The sequence below is a fragment of the Nicotiana tomentosiformis genome, chromosome 4, assembly GCF_000390325.3.
Source record: "Nicotiana tomentosiformis chromosome 4, ASM39032v3, whole genome shotgun sequence".
Taxonomy (NCBI): domain Eukaryota; kingdom Viridiplantae; phylum Streptophyta; class Magnoliopsida; order Solanales; family Solanaceae; genus Nicotiana; species Nicotiana tomentosiformis.
Window position 1 is genome coordinate 79,415,347 of NC_090815.1, and position 17,578 is coordinate 79,432,924.

Consider the following 17,578-nt stretch of genomic DNA (forward strand, 5'->3'; position numbering starts at 1 on the left):
TCTTAGAGTCCGTTTGGATTAGCTGAATTTAAGTAGTTTTTAAGCATCAAGTGCTTAAAAGCACTTTTTATGTGTTTGATCTTAATTTTAAATAAGCAGTTGTGTTTGGATAAATGTGCTGGAGCTAAAAATAAGTAGTTGATGTATTTGAAAAAAATATGCTCATAAACACTTTTTTTGTTAAAATGACTTAAATGCCCTGAAACTATGAAAACTAATTAATTTGAACTTAATTCAAACATAAATTAATTTTATGTCTCAATTCAATTTGAGCTCTAATTAATTTTATAAGCTATTTATTTGAATAACATATTCTTATAATTAATAATTTTACAGTATTTTATAACATGGTTCACCAAATAGATCTCACATTTCTCTCATTCTCGTATAGATTTTTCAGTTTCGCCCAATATTCATTTAGAAAAGTTTCATTCTTCCCAACCCAAAGCCACCCACCACGAGAAAGGAAATAGATAACTCTACAAAGGACAAAACGTTGTTCATTTTTCACTCTCAGAAATCCAAAACCAAAAGAGTCACTAGAATTAATTTATCTGTTAGACAAAAAATAAGCAACCAAAGACTTGCTTAAAGAAAAACAAAAGACACCAAGGACTTCAGTTCGACAAAGATGGAATTTGGAAGGGAGAGATTGAAAATGGCGGAGGAAAGGAGAAAAAGAAAAGATTAGGGTATTTTGGAAATTATACATAAGTATCAGGGATAGCAATGTAAAATATTTGGTCAAAGAGGGGTGGCTTTTAAGCTAAAAAAAAAGTTGGGATTGCCCAACTTATCATTTTTGACTTATTTTGGACCTTTTCGCTTGAAAGCATTTGACCTTTAAGCAAATTTTATATTTGTCAAACACCTCAATAAACTAAAAAATGACTTAAAAGCTGATTTGACCCAAACAGGCTCTTATTCTCTATATGTAGCTTCATAGGTACTTTAAAATGTCTACTTTTCATAAGGCCTTAACTTGTACTAAATGCCAAACATATCTAACATTTGAATAGGGCTAATTGACTCTAATGTTGTACTTCAAATAGTTATCAATAGCTCATAGCTTAAGGATAACAAAGTTATACTACTCCTACTTTATTCTCATAGTTTACTTTAAAATTGAAAACATCCTTGTATAACGAATATTCAGACCTCCCTGTTGTTTCTCAAAATATCTCAAACTTGATATGCAAATTGAGATATTCTTATCAATCAATACAGTACCTAGTTCTTCTAACCTGTAACTTCACGTACCAGAACCGTATATAGATTGGCGTATTCAATTTTTCATACGTCACTAGATATGTTTGGGACATAAAGTGTGACAATGTTTCGAGAAGAAAATTCAAAGGCCAATCTGATTAATGTGCACGAGTCGAAATTAACAACTATAGTAGACGCGGTACATGTTCACCAATATTCATTAATTCATGCTCCAAAGTAGTGTTTTTTTTAGTATCAATTATGACAGAGTCCAACTCATGGCATATATTGTCGCTTTGACCAAGCAAACCTCATGGATTTGTTCCTAAGATTATGTCATTATCGAGTTAAAAAATATATGTATAATGTGAATTTATATTATACTTTATAAAATTCTTTATTTTCTATCTCATTTTGATATGAAATTTGTCTTAGGTGTCATGTACACTCTTTTCCTTAGAAGTTTGTCTTTCCTCCCCTTTGATCCGCTCTCGTCCGTCCGCATTCTGTCATGGACGTCACAAATTCTCTTTTCAATAAAAAAAAATTTCTAGAGAAAAATCATCAAAAAAATCCTTTTATATTTCTGCCATACCATATTGATAGAACACTTTTTGGTATTGACCAATAATACAGAAACAACCAAACCAGCACAACTTTCGAAATAGACACTGATCGAATACTACACAGAGGCAAGTGGTCGTTCCCTTGTCATATCCTACATAATGAGTTAAAACCCTCTACTACCCAAAGTCAATGACTCCAACTCACCCCCATATATTTACCTTGTCCTATATACATAAATATAAATATAAATATACATACAATATAATATGTGAATAATTAATTAATGGATTAATAACAGTCTTTGAAGTGCTAAAGCTCACACTAGATAATTTTCAAAAAGAATATTGCAATGTACTACTCAGCAGCATATATTTGATGGTCCTGATGCTTGCTTTTCAACGATCAAAAATGGGCTCCACATATAAAATGGGATTTAATATATGCCTAAAAGAATAATTCCTATCACATTTACGTTTCTATTGTACAAATAATAAGGCCTTACAATAACAAAAACAAAAAAAAAATAGGAAAAGAAAAATTCCCCATTATCCCATCAAAAGTCATTTTCGACTATGGTATTCGTATTTTAGGGCTGATTGACCTTAAGTAATCTAATTCTCTTGAAGTGGAGGCTAATCATATTTTCTACTTGCAAAATAGTTTCTTTTCATTCCTTCTATATTTAGAAATATAATATATTGGAACAAAAAGTGAAAGGCTTTTTAATTAAAATAAACTGAATCCTGTTCAAGAATTCCTAACTTTTATATTCGTTATTGAAGTCATTTTCATTCTAGACGATTACATCATATTTTCTATTTGCAAATTTGTTTCGTTTTATCCTTGGATATTTAGATATAGAATGTAAAGAAACAGAATTTAAGTGAAGGATTTTAATTTATTAAGTAAACTGAATCCTGTTCAGGAATTCCCAACTTTCATATCGTTATTAGTATCATTTTTTTTCATTATCACCAAATGAAAAAGAACTTAATTTCATAATTCTTTCATGATCCCTAATCTCTAGAAACTGAAAAAGAAAAAGTCGACTCGAATGAGAAAGTCAAAAGTGTCCTCTCCTAAACTTTGTTTAACGCTCATGTTAGGTCTGTAGCTCCATACTCAAAACCAATAGAAGCCAAATCGTAACAAACTCATATCCCTTACTGTCGTAAATATCACGGTTCACGGAAATTATTAAATGTTTGGATTAGGTCTTATGTATCTCTCCTGTACAAGGGAACAAATCCATTAATTTTGCCTTCAAGCTCATTATATTTCTCATGTGTGCAACAACAATATCACGGTTCACGGCAATTATTAAAAGTTTGGATTAGGTCTTATGTACATCTCGTGTACAAGGGAACAAATCCATTAAATTTGCCTTCAGACACATTATATTTATCATGTGTGCAACAAAAATATCATGGTTCACGGCAATTATTAAAAGTTTGGATTAGGTCTTATGTATATCTCGTGTACAAGGGAATAAATCCATTAATTTTGCCTTCAGACCCATTATATTTCTCATGTGTGCAATTCTAATCCCTTTTACTAGCTCTTTACAAGCTCAATAAATAACGATTCGTTATAAGCTGAAAAAGAAAACTCTACCTAGTCCATGAAGGACACTTCCTTGGAGATACAATTTACAATTTTTCTAACACTTAGTAGGGAGAAACTTATTCATACTCAATGTTTACATCAAATTAATAAATATATGATATATATTTACGTATAGACTTCTTTCACTTGGTTATGATTAATTAATGTATATTTGTTACTTTATTAAAAACACCTAATTAAGTTTATATAATTCGATATAAACATCAAGCACGACTACGTTTCACCTCTTACCAACTATCAATATTGTTAGGTTACAAGATCCTTTGGAATATTTTTATTTCCGTAGATCTTTTGGTATGTTCAAGCAAATTCCCTTCTCCCAATTACCAATAAAAGGAACAAAAGAAAAGTGGAAAAAACAAATTGTAGAATGAAAAACTTTAAAAATATGTGAAAGTGGTTGGGCATCAATATCTCATTGCCCAAAGGAATGGAATTCAACTTAATCATTGACACAATAGAGACTACTACTACTACTAGAATTTTCCATTACTTAGTGATGGTTGGCCTGGCTGCATGCTCACCATTTCTTTTTGTTCTTTGGCTTTCCTTTTTGTTTTACTTCTTCTTTTGTGTAGGTTAACCAACCCTTTTTTACCTCGTTTGCATTTACTCTTGTTTCTAATATTGATTGTCATCTAATTTATTTAACCTATATATTTTGTTATGCATAAAGTATTTAAAAAGATTTACGGGATAACATGTTTTACTTTTTAAAAGTAAGTTCAAAAAATATTTTAGTTTGATTAGGGAAAAACATAATTCACTTTGGACTCCTGGCCTTTTAATTAAATAATCATATAATTTTTGAAATTTATTATACCAACTAATTCAGATTCGCATTGCTTAAGACTCATTTAAGAAAAAATTGCTCTCAACCAGAGATTTCTTTTTTCATCTCCAAGCTTTGAACTCAAGACCTATGGTAAGGGTGGATGGATGCAACACCAAACACTCCTTGGTAGTTCCTTTTAATCTGATTGACCTATTTTTCTTGTTAAAATAAGGAACTCGGACTAATTAATCCTTTAAACACAAAAATATTATATGCTTAACGACAACGGGAAACAATAGTAACTTTTAATATATCTTATCCCAAATCGCGAAAAAAATTATATTTAAAGTTTTCAATTGAAAAAAAGTCATTTGTCTCTTGAAATAAATATATATATATATATATATATATATATATATATATATATATATATATATATATATATTTACATCTAGTCCATATTATTCGACTTTCAAATTTTTGTACAGGCCTTAAGTAAGATCGTCATAGCTTAGCCTTTAGTCGTAAAAATATTTGTCTAAAGTAGTATTCGTCCCTTTTTTAAATGTCTCAATTAATTAACATTTTCTTAACAAAAGCAGTTGAAGTTAGGAAAATAAATAAAGTCACAAATAATTCTTGTTAAAACGACTAATATTTAGAACCGAGAGAAGTAAATTTAAATGAGAGATAGAAAAATTATTTAGCTGTTATTTTTTGTAACCTTGTTTTGACAGGGACCAATAGCCAACTAGTAAAAAACATGCAGAGAACCCAAAAAAAAGTCCTTTGCCAATTGCATATATGGTAGTGATGGTATGGTATCACAGGTTGGATAGATACGCCATTTTGAGATTCTTTCCTTACATCTCATGAACTCTTCTACTTGTTCCTTTTTCACTTTCTTTCTTCCATTCCTATTCGTTCAATAAATGAGGAATAATTTTCTTTTTTTTAGTTTATGAGTTTTCGGAGCTTAGGAAGAAAGACAACTTGATTTATTAGTGACATTTGTGTAACGTAATAGTGGGCATATGATTTTGTTACATCTTTGGAGGACCACAAATATTGAATATATATAAAGATGAACATATATTCTTTTATGGTGTTACGTTCTTGAGACTAACTTTTTAATGCACTATTCGTGCATGATGATTTTAGGTTTTGTCACATGAAAAGAAAAAGAAAAAATTATTATATCTTAAGGAGAAAAAATCATGAAGAATTTAACAAAACAGTGTGGGAGTTGTAAGCTCAAGGAAAGAAATCATATAGTACAATTTTTCAAATTATAACTTGATACAAGTGGCAAGCTCATTCACCCCATAACTATCTTTAACTTAAGACATTAAACTTTTGGATTTGTTAATAAGAAATGGGAAAAAATATATATTGTTCATTTTTGTCCATATTATCGGTCTTTTAAGATTTTGTCACGTCCCTAATAATGACATGGTATAATCTTAATCATAAAAGTATTTGTTTAAACAATTATTTATCGCTCCTTAAACGTCACTTGAATGAACTATATTAAACTATAAGGGCAGATTTGAAAAGAAAAAAAATAACGACAACAATTTCTTGTTTTTTTAAATAATGTAAAATATTTTAAAACAAATATAATTTGACAAAATGAATAATATTTAGCACAATTTGATGAAGTATGTAATAAATTTGAATACATTGATTTCCTGGAAGGAACCTCTAATAATTAACAAAAATCCATATGAATTAGAACTTGATTTGATTAGAGAAAGAGCAGGAAAAAAGAAAAGATGAGAAAAGAACAAAGTTTTTTGCACATAAAACAATTATTAATAAATCTCAAGTAGTATTATCTTATGAATCTAAAGATGGTTTATAAACTATCATAAGTGCCCTAAGCATTATCTTAAAACTTACATATACGTTCGTACCTAGATACAAATTAATTGCACTATAATAATACAATTTTGGTGCAGATAATTAAACCTATTATATATGATGAAAGAATAAAGCTCTTTGGATAGAAAGATTCCAAAAAGAGATTTGCCCACCCCTTTGATTGCATCAACAGAATCGAATTTAGAGATTTTTCTTTTTTTCTTCCCTACCAGAAAGAAATGGTTCATTTACATAAATTTATCAAACATTTTCTTTGGTACTAGATACAGTCATGAGCCATCTTTAGGCCTTCTTTATACAGTAAAAAGACTTTAGAAAAGTTATGTTCTAACTGCTATCTCGATATGAGACCTGAGGGATAGCTCAATAACCGCATTAGTAAGTGCAAGTTTCAATTCCTATCAGACTCTTCATTTTGTTTTTCCTTGTTTTTTTAAACTTTAAAAGATACTATTGCTAATCCTAAGTAGGGGTGTACAACTGTACATGTACATGAATAGGGTTGGTTCGGTTTTTATCAAAACCAAACCAAACTAATTATATCGATTTGGATTAGTTCGGTTTTGTCGGGGTTTTCAGTTTTTTTATTTACATGGATATTATTTCAATCTTACTTTGTTAAAGTTTTGATAATTAAATATATGTTTAGTAAAAATTAAAAAAACTGACAAATATATGATCTATTAAAATATTCTTATCGGAGAATTTTCTTAGTAACACATGATAGTTATTTTTTAGTAGTCTAATAATAATTTTTCATTGATGTACGTTTTCAAGGTTTAACTGAATTTAATAATTAAATATAGCAATCAATATGATACCTAAATAATGATATGTTCTATTTAATTTTAAATTATCGAAATACCACTTCAAATTCGAACAAAGATATAAGAATTTAATAGATATAAATATGGAAGAACAAAGAGATTGACGCATTTCAATAACACTTGATAAGAAGCTGATGATACAACCCATTATTTAAAGTAAATAAAAATAGAGCACTTTATATTCTGTTAAATATTACATCCCATAAGAGAATCCCAAATATTTATAGACATTTTTTAAAGAAAATTCTATATAAAGTCTTAAAAGTATATAAAATTAAATATTTATATGTCGGTTTTGGCTCGGGCTTTTTCACTCAATACCAGATTAAATCAAACCAGACCTAAGTTAGTGTAACCCGATTAGGTATTATTAATTGCTATATAATACCTAGACAGAAAAGAAATAATTGTCAAGAATCTATTAACTTAGTGTAAATATCGGGTATTTGTAACATGAGTAGGCTCCCATCTGAAATCCGATTTACTCTGTTACTGAGACTATGGGACGCCGCACCCTCCAAAAATAATACTAATACGGCAAAATATAAATTAAAATTACATTCTGAAAGGATCTTATCACGGGAACAAATAGGTAATGTAAAATTGATATAAAAGCGAATGTATTCACTTATCTTTCACATGGCCTCAATTATAGACACAGAGAACAAAGCATCATTCTTCTCAATAATAGTACATTCTATAAAAGAGATGTTTTTTATTCTAATTGGTAATAGTTTTAGATGAAGGTTCTGTTTTATTGACATTATTTAGACAAAGAACAAAATTAGAAATATTTTATCATGTTTGACATGGAGCACCGCCCATTTTTATAGGAAGAAATATATTCGTCTAACTTTCATGGAATTAATGCAACCTTTATCTTTTAAACAAAACTAAAAGAATTCTTTTTACCACAAACAGAATGTAGTCTCAAAACAAGCAACGTAATTCATAGAAGTAATAATGTATTATCTTCGTGAAAAGGTCAAATTTAAGTATTCAAAATAAATACGTCCAAGTTCCTTTAATTTCCAATAGTTAATCACTTCAATTCCCTTAAATGGTTACACACAGGTATTCAAAGGACGAACGAAATGAATAATGTTTCTTCCTCTTTTTTCTATACTATTGAATATGTGGTCATCGCCAAGGTTTAAAGTGTAGTGAAATTGGTAAAATTCTTCTGAAAATCTAAATATAAGTTCAAAATTTTCCATTTTTCTTTATTTGTATTAGTTTTCAGGTTCATATTCGTATTCCCCCCTTTGTTTCATCTTAAGGGTTTAAATTTGATTAGGACAGCGTTTAAAAATATAAAGAGAACTTTTGCATCTTATAATAATCCTAAATTAAAAGGTGTGTCACATACATGTCAAAGATACACTTCGAATATTATGGTCTTTGTTATGAGATGAATGCACGTGATTGAGATGAATGCATTTGTCTGTCCATTTAACGTACTTTGTATTCATGTACTCAGTTAAGAAGTACATTAACTTATAACATTTGAATGTACTTGTACCTTTATAAAGAGGGAACTTTTGACTCTATGAAAAATACCCCAAGAAGAGAAATAACAAAATCATTCTCCCTCATATATATCTTGTCTCCATTACTATATTGTTCTACTTTGCTCTCATTTCTTAATATGTTATCAGCACGAAATTCTAACCAACTGAGGTTATCTGCTTCATTCGAATTTTATCTTCTTCCAAAAAGAGGTAGTTAATTTCTTTTCCGATTCAGGTATACATTCTTATGTTTATAACGTTTCTACTAGGATCTTCTTTAACCTGCAATTTAATTACTATATGCATAACTTGTTTTGAATATGATTATAATAATTGCCTTGGTATGAAAACAATAAGCTTCGGTTAAATTATTATTTCATTATATAATCTACGAAGAAGTTTAAACTTATACATAAATAGATAAGTATTAAATTTAATTACCGTGATTAGACTAATTAATCCCACATCCAATTGTTATGATAGAATAGGCATTTAGAAGGAATTCTTGCAAAATTTTCAAAAGGTTTAAACGTATCTTCAATGAATTTATCACCTAAGTGTACAAACTAATTAATGACCTAACTATTAGATGAATCATATTCAATGTTGAAACTTGGCAGAATTGATATCATCTAGTTTTATGCCTACTTAACTTATTGAAACGCCTTCTAAGTAGAACAAAATATACTAGTACCTATTAATGAGAGTACTTCAACTTATTTATTCTCTGAAAATATACTTACATGTCTAAAGTTCTTATGTGTAATATTAAGTACTAATTCATCATCGCACTACACATAATTATTTGTTCTAACAATTATATAGAAAATGTTAATACATGATTACATTCTGCATTGTTTTTTTTTTCATTGATAATAATTCTTATCATTCTAATTCACTTATTTTCTACGATAGTTTTCACAATGTCAAATTTGTCAAAACTTGAATTTGTGGCACTTGACATCTCTGGGAATAACTATTTGCCATGGGTACTTGATGCTGAAATTCACCTTGACGCTAAATGTCACAACCCGAAATTCCCATCTTCGGACCGTGATAGCACCTAACATTTCACTTGCTAGGCAAGCCAACGTTAGAATAATATTAACCAATTTTTAAATAATTTTTAAATTATTAATAATCAAGGAAATAAAAGGGGAAGCAAAGTTTGAAATATAAAGAAATAATTCATAAAAATAACGGTGTCTAAATACCATCCTAGAATTGGTGTCACAGGTGCACGAGCTTCTAGAATAATACAAATAAAGGTCGGAATAAAATAAAGTTGTCTAAAAATAAATACACAGCTAAAGTAAAATAGGCGGGGACTTCAGAACTGCGGACGCCATGCAGTTATATCTCAAGTCTCTTTTGAATAGCTGAAATCCGAGAAAGTCTATGGCATGCCGCTGGGACCAACTCTGAAATCTGCACAAGAAGTGCAGAGTATATTATCAGTACAACCGACCCCATGTACTGGTAAGTGCTGAGCCTAACCTCGATGAAGTAGTGACGAGGCTAAGGCGGGTCACTTACATTACCGGTACGCAATATTAGTAACAACAACAATAATAGAAATAAATCAGGTAACTCATTCATAATAATTGAAGCCAACTCAGCAGTCATAATCCATTATTATTTCAACCAATTCTGTTGCAGCGTGCAACCCGCTCTCATAATATATTCACATTCAATTCTGTTACAGCGTGCAACCCGCTCTCCCAATATTTTTCTTTTAATCAAGTGTGTCATATATTTATTTCAATCAAGTATATATATAGATTTTTAACTAAGTCTGTTGCGGCGTGCAATCCGATCCCCAATATTGACTTTTCAATAAGTTTATTGCAGCGTGCAATCCGATCCCCCAATATTAACTTTTAATAAGTCTGTTGTGGCGTGCAACCCGATCCTTCAATATTAACTTTTTAATAAGTCTGTTGCGGCGTGCAACCCGATCCTCCAATATTAACTTTTAATAAGTCTGTTGCGGCGTGTAACCCGATCCTCCAATATTAACTTTTAATAAGTCTGTTGCAGCGTGCAACCCGATCCTCCAATATATCCATTTCAATCAATTCTTATAGAAGAAATTTCTCCAATAAATGCAATAATTAATATAAAATTATAAGACAACAAGTATACAATAATTATGATTTAATTATGAAACAAACAATGATAAATAGCAAATTATTATAGAAATCAGGGAGAAAATAGGCAGTTTAATATTTAATATACTAAATGTCAAATAACAATTAAAACACATAATTCAAATAGCATGTAACAATTAATGCAACAATTCAAGAATTAATATTTGACAAAGAATAAGAGAGAAATAATTATTATAATAATTAATTTATGATTAAAAATAATTTATGATTTTTCAAGTAAGCAGGCAAACAATTAATTTGACGATGTATAGACACTCGTCACCTCGCCTATACGTCGTTCACATGCAATTCACATAATAAATAATTTAAGGGTTCTATTTCCTCAAGTCAAGGTTAACCCCGACACTTACCTCGCTTTATAAATTCCAATCAATTATTCAACCACAATGTTTTCTTTTAAATTTGCCTCCGAAAGCTTCAAATCTATTCACAAACAATTCAATATATTCAATACTAATCATAGGAATTAATTCCATATGAATTTACACATTTTTCGGATAAAAATCTGAAATTCATTAAAATATTCGACAGTGGGACCCATATCTCAAATCCCGGAAAAACTCGCTAAATCCGAACACTCGTTCTGATACGAGTTTAACCATACAAAATTTGTCCAATTCCGATATCAAATGGACCTTCAAATTTTAATTTTTCGTTTTTGGAAAGTATTAAAAAAATTCCAATTTCTTCCATCTAAATCCGAGATAAATGATGAATATAGACATGGATTTGTGAAATATAATCACTTTTGGTTAAAGAACACTTACCCAATTCAAAGTCGTGAAAATTCTCTTTGAAATCGCCCAAATCCGAGACTTAAAACTCAAAAATGAGTAAAAATGGCGACTTCCGAATTTATGGGTTCTACCCAGTCATTTTCGTATTTGCGGATAAAAGTTCCGCATTTGCGAGACAAAGCTCGCATTTGCGATGCCAGGCTGCCAGGTGAAGTTCCGCATCTGCGGACACTCCTGTCGCACCTGCGATATTCGCTTCTGCGCAAAAAAGGCCACACCTGCGAAGACCCCAGGCCAGCCCAGTCCCGCATCTGCGATGGAAGGCTCGCTTCTGCGAGCTTGCACCTGCGGTCAAAAATCCGCAGGTGCGATTACACCAGAACCCAAAATTTCAGATTTTGCTTAAGTCCAATTCTTGTTCCGATTTCGATTCGAATCACACTAGGGTTACTCGGGACCCCGTACAAATATACCAACAAGTCCCATAACATAATACGGACTGACTCGGGGTCTAAAATCACGTCAAACAACACTGAAATTATAATTCACATCCCGATTCGAACTTTTAATTTTAAACTTTTAATTTACAAATCTCGTGCTAAAACATATTAAATGAATCCGGAATGACTTCAAATTTGGCACACAAGTCATAAATGACATAATGGAGCTGTTCAAATTTCCAGAATCGAATTCGATCTCCGATATCAAAAAGTAAACCCCATGGTAAAACTTGAAAATCTTTAGCCTTTAAATTACTAGTTTCCGTTAAATGGTCATAACTTGAGCTAGGGACCTCCAAATTAAATTCCAGGCATACGCCCAAGTCCCAAATCACAATACGGAGCTACCAGAACTATCAAAATACTGATCCGGGTCCGCTTGCTCAAAATATTGACCAAAGTCAACTCAGTTGAGTTTTAAGGCTCTATTTCACATTTTAATCTATTTTTCACATAAAAACTTTCCGAAAAATTATACGGACTGCGCACGCAAGTCGAAAAATGATAAATGGTTCTTTTTGAGGTCTTATAACACAGAATTACTTATTAAATTTAAAGATGATATTTTGGGTCATCACACTAAAGGTCTTGGTGACACTATTAAAGAAGGAAATGAAGCATCAAGTCAGATAAGGCGAAAGCCATGATTTTCCTTCGCCATCATCTCGATAAAGGGTTAAAAAGTAAATATTTAACCTTGAAAGATCCATTTCGACTGTGGACTAGTTTGAAAGAATGATATGTCTACCTAAAGTCCACGGTATTGCCAAGAGCTCGTCGTAAGTGAATGCACTTACGGCTACAAGATTATAAGACCATAAATGAATATAATTCTATTGTATATAGAATAATTTCCCAACTAAAATTATGTGGGTAACCTATGAATGATGAGGACATGTTTTGAAAAGACTATTTTCACTTTTCATGCCTCAAATATAGTGCTACGGCAGCAATACCGTGAAAAGGGCTTCAAAACATATTCTGAGTTAATTTAATGCCTTTTGGTGGCTGAATAACATAATGCCCTTTTAATGAAAAATCATGAATCCCGCCCCACTGGATCAGCTCCATTTCCATAAGCGAATCTGGGAACGATAGATCCAAAGTATGAAAAAAGATAAAATAATTATCGTGGCCGTATAAATATACGTGGACGTGGCAAGGGGTGAAATAATAATCACCATGGTGGAGGTCGTTATAAACAAGAGAACAATAAGAGTCCTCAGAATAATCCTTCAAAAGGCAAATGTAATATTTGTCACCGATGTGGTATGAAAAATTATTGGGCACGAATTTGTCGTACACCTGGACATTTTGTCAAACTTTATCAAGCATCTAAAAAAGGGAAACAAAATAAAGTTGAGACTCACTTGACCTTTCAAAATGATGTTGAGGCGGTCCCTATGAATAATCAAGATAAAGTTGAAGCAAACCTTGCCTATAAAGATGATATTTTTGAAGGCCTTGCAGATATTACTCATTTGGAAGCTGGAGACTTCTTTGAGTGTCATAACTGAAGACTTATTATTGGGAAACATTATAAGAATAAATGTATTTTTTTATAAAGTTCATGTTTTGAATAAAACTTTTTATGTTGTCACTATTTAATTTTCTAAATGTAGTTTCTTTTGTTCTTAAATTTTTCAATATTACTTATGATGTATTTTTTTTCTTTATGAAGAATATGAAAACTTCCCAGTCTTCAGTTGGTTGTATGAATAATAAAGAAGAAATATATCTTCTGGATAATGCTACGATGCACACCATATTAAAAGATAAGAGATATTTCTCTTATTTAATTATGAAAGAAGCCAATATCATAACAATATCTGGTAGTACAAAATTAATTGAGGGCTCTGGAAAAGAGATTGTATTACTACCAGGAGAAACTATATTGGTTGTTAATGATGCATTATATTGTAGTAGGTCTCAAAGAAACTTGTTGAGTTTCAAAGATATTCGCCAAAATGGCTATCATATTGAGACCACCAATGAAGAAAATGTTGAATACCTCTATATTACTACAATAAAAGCGAAAAAGAAGTATGTGCTTGAAAAACTTCCCGCATTTTCCTCCGAATTATACTACACTAGTATTAGTGTAGTTGAATCACATGTCATAGTAAACAAGGAATTCACTGATGATTTTATTATTTGGCATGACCGGTTGGGTCATCCCGGTTATAATATGATGCGCAAAATAATTGAGAATTTACATGGTCATTCATTGAAGAACCAGAAGATTCTTCAAACTAAAGAATTCTCTTGTGTTGCATGTTCTCAAGGAAAACTGATTATTTGACCATCAGTAATTAAAGTTGGAGTTGAATCTCCTGCATTTTTGGAACGTATACAAGGTGATATATGTGGGGACATACACCCTCCATGTGGACCATTCAGATATTATATAGTTTTGATAGATGCATATACAAGATGGTCACATGTATGCTTGTTATCAACCCGCAATTTGGCCTTTGCGAGGTTACTAGCTCAATTAATAAGATTAAGAGCACAGTTCCAGATTATGCAATTAAGACACTTCGTCTTGATAATGCTGGTGAATTTACGTCACAGGCCTTTAATGATTATTGCATATCAACTGGGATAACAATTGAGCATCCAGTTGCTCATGTTCATACTCAAAATGGTCTAGCGGAATCATTAATCAAACGCCTCCAATTAATTGCTAGACCAATGCTTATGAGAACAAAACTTCCCATTTCATAATGGGGCCATGCTATTTTGCATGCAACAACTCTTGTGTGGATCAGACCGACAAGTTATCATAAAGTCTCCCCAATACAATTGGCTTTTGGTCAGGAGCCAAATATTTTCCATCTTAGAATATTTGAATGTGCAGTATATGTTCCAATTGCTCTACCACAATGCACAAAGATGGGACCCCAAAGAAGATTGGGGATATATGTTGGGTATGAATCTCCTTCTATTATAAAATATTTGGAACCTATAACTGGAGATTTATTTACGGAAAGATTTGCTGATTGCCATTTTGATGAATCAGTATACCCAATATTAGGGGGAGAAAATAAGCAATTGCAAAAAGAGATAGATTGGAATGCATTATCACTATCTCATTTAGATCCTCGAACAAATCAATGTGAACACGAGCTTCAAAAGATAATTTATTTATAAAATATTACAAATCAACTACCAGATGCATTCACCAACCTACCAAGGGTTACTAAGTCACATATTCCAGTTGCTAATGCTCTTGTTCGAATTGATATCCCGATTGGACAATCTATAAATACAAATGAGTCTAAGTCACGCTTAAAACGTGGTAGACCAATTGGTTCCCAAGATAAAAATCCTCGAAAGCGAAAAGGAGCAAATGATCTAGGAGATCATAATATGGAGGAAATTACTCAAAAAGAGCCCCGTGACATAAAAAAGATAAGACCTCAGAGGAGGTCCAGGTACTTGAAAATAATAAGAATGAAGAGATTTCAATAAGTTATGTCTCTACGTGAAAAAGGTGGAACCGAAATAATATTATTGTCGACAACATTTTTGCTTATAATGTTGTTGTTGAGATAATGCAACAAGATGAGGATCTTGAACCAAGATCTGTCGATGAATGTAGACAGAGAAATGACTGGCCAAAATAGAAAGATGTTATCCAGGCAGAATTAGCGTCACTTGAAAAACGTGAAGTATTCGGACGTATAGTCCGAACACCTGAAGGAATAAAGCCGGTGGGATACAAATGGATTTTTGTGCGAAAACAAAATGATAAAAATGAAGTCGTTAGATATAAAGCACGACTTGTGGCACAAGGATTTTCGCAAAGACCTGACATTGATTATATAGAGACATATTCTCCTGTAGTGAATGCAATCACTTCCAGTTGTATTTATAGATTTGGTAGTCCATGAAAAACTTGATATGCATCTGATGCATGTTGTCACAACCTACTTGTATGGCACATTAGACAACAAAATTTATATAAAAATTCATGAAGGGTTTAAAGTTCCTAAAACTAATAAAAGTTTTCGGAAAACTTATTCAATAAAGCTTCCAAAATCCTTATATGGATTGAAACAATCAGGGTGAATGTGGTATAATCGCCTAAGTAGGTATTTGCTGAAAGAAAGGTATAAGAATGATCCAATTTGTCCTTATGTATTTATAAGAAGGTCTGGACCTGAATTTATTATAATTGTTGTGTATGTTGATGATCTAAATATCATTGGAACTCCTGGGGAGCTTCCAAAAGCGGTAGATTGTTTAAAGAAAGAGTTTGAAATGAAAGATCTTGGAAAGACAAAATTTTGTCTTTGTATACAAATTGAGCATATGAAAGATGAAAGTTTTGTCCATCAATCAACTTATACAGAAAAGATCCTAAAGCGTTTTTATATGGATAAAGCACATCCATTGAGTACCCCGATGGTTGTGAGATCACTTGATATAAATAAGTATCCATTTCGACCTCATGAAAATAATGGAGAGCTTCTTGGTGTTGAAACTCCATATCTTAGTGCAATTGGGGCACTAATGTATCTTGCAAATAATATTCGACCAGATATAATTTTTGCAGTAAGTTTATTAGCAAGATTTAGTTCCTTTCCAACAACAAGACACCGGAATGGTGTTAAGCATATTTTTAGATACCTCCGGGGGACTATTGATATGGGATTATTTAATTCTTATGAATCCGATTCACAAATGACTGGTTATGCAGATGCAGGTTATTTGTCTGATCCATATAAAGACCAATCTCAAACAAGCTATCTATTTACTTGTGGAGGTACAGCTATTTCATGGCGTTCAACAAAATAAACTTTAGCTGCTACATCTTCCAATCATGCAGAGATAATAGTTATTCATGAAGCTAGTCGAGAGTGTGTATGGTTGAGATCAGTGACTCAACACATTCAATAACTGTGTGGTCTTTCTTTAAAAATGAAGATTCCAATGATATTGTATGAAGATAATGTTGCTTGCATAGCTCAACTAAAAGGAGGATATATCAAAGGAGACAGAACAAAGCACATTTCACTAAAGTTCTTTTTCACGCATGATCTTTAACAAAATGGTGAGATAGATGTTCAACAAATTCGTTCAAGTAATAATCTGACAGATTTGTTCACAAAGGCATTGCCAACATCAACATTTGAGAAGTTGAGACATAAGATTGGAATGCATCGTCTCCGAGATATCAAATAAAATTTTCATCAGAGAGAGTATAATACGTGTTGTACTCTTTTTTCTTTAACCAATGTTTTGTCCCAATTGGTTTTTCTTGGTAAGGTTTTTAATAAGGTAGCACTCAATGCGTATTACAATATATATGTACTATTTTTTCTTCACTAGGCTTTTTTCCACTGGGTTTTTCCTAGTAAGGCTTTAACGAAGCACATTATCTTTTAAATGGACATCCAAGGGGGAATGTTATGAGATGAATATACGTGATTGAGATGAATGCATTTGTCTGTCCATTTAACGTACTTTGTATTCATGTACTCAATTAAGAAGTACATTAACTTATAACATTTGAATGTATTTGTACATTTATAAATAGGAAACTTTTGACTCTATGAAAAATACCCTAGGAGAGAAATAACAAAATCATTCTCCTTCCTTTATATCTTGTCTCCATTACTATATTGTTCTAGTTTGCTCTCATTTCTTAATAGTCTTAAACTTATCATACTATTACTAAAAGGAATATCATTAAGGGTAAAATAAGAATGTACAATTGAAAACTTACTAATAGGCCGTTTGGCCAAGCTGTAAAAATCAGCTTA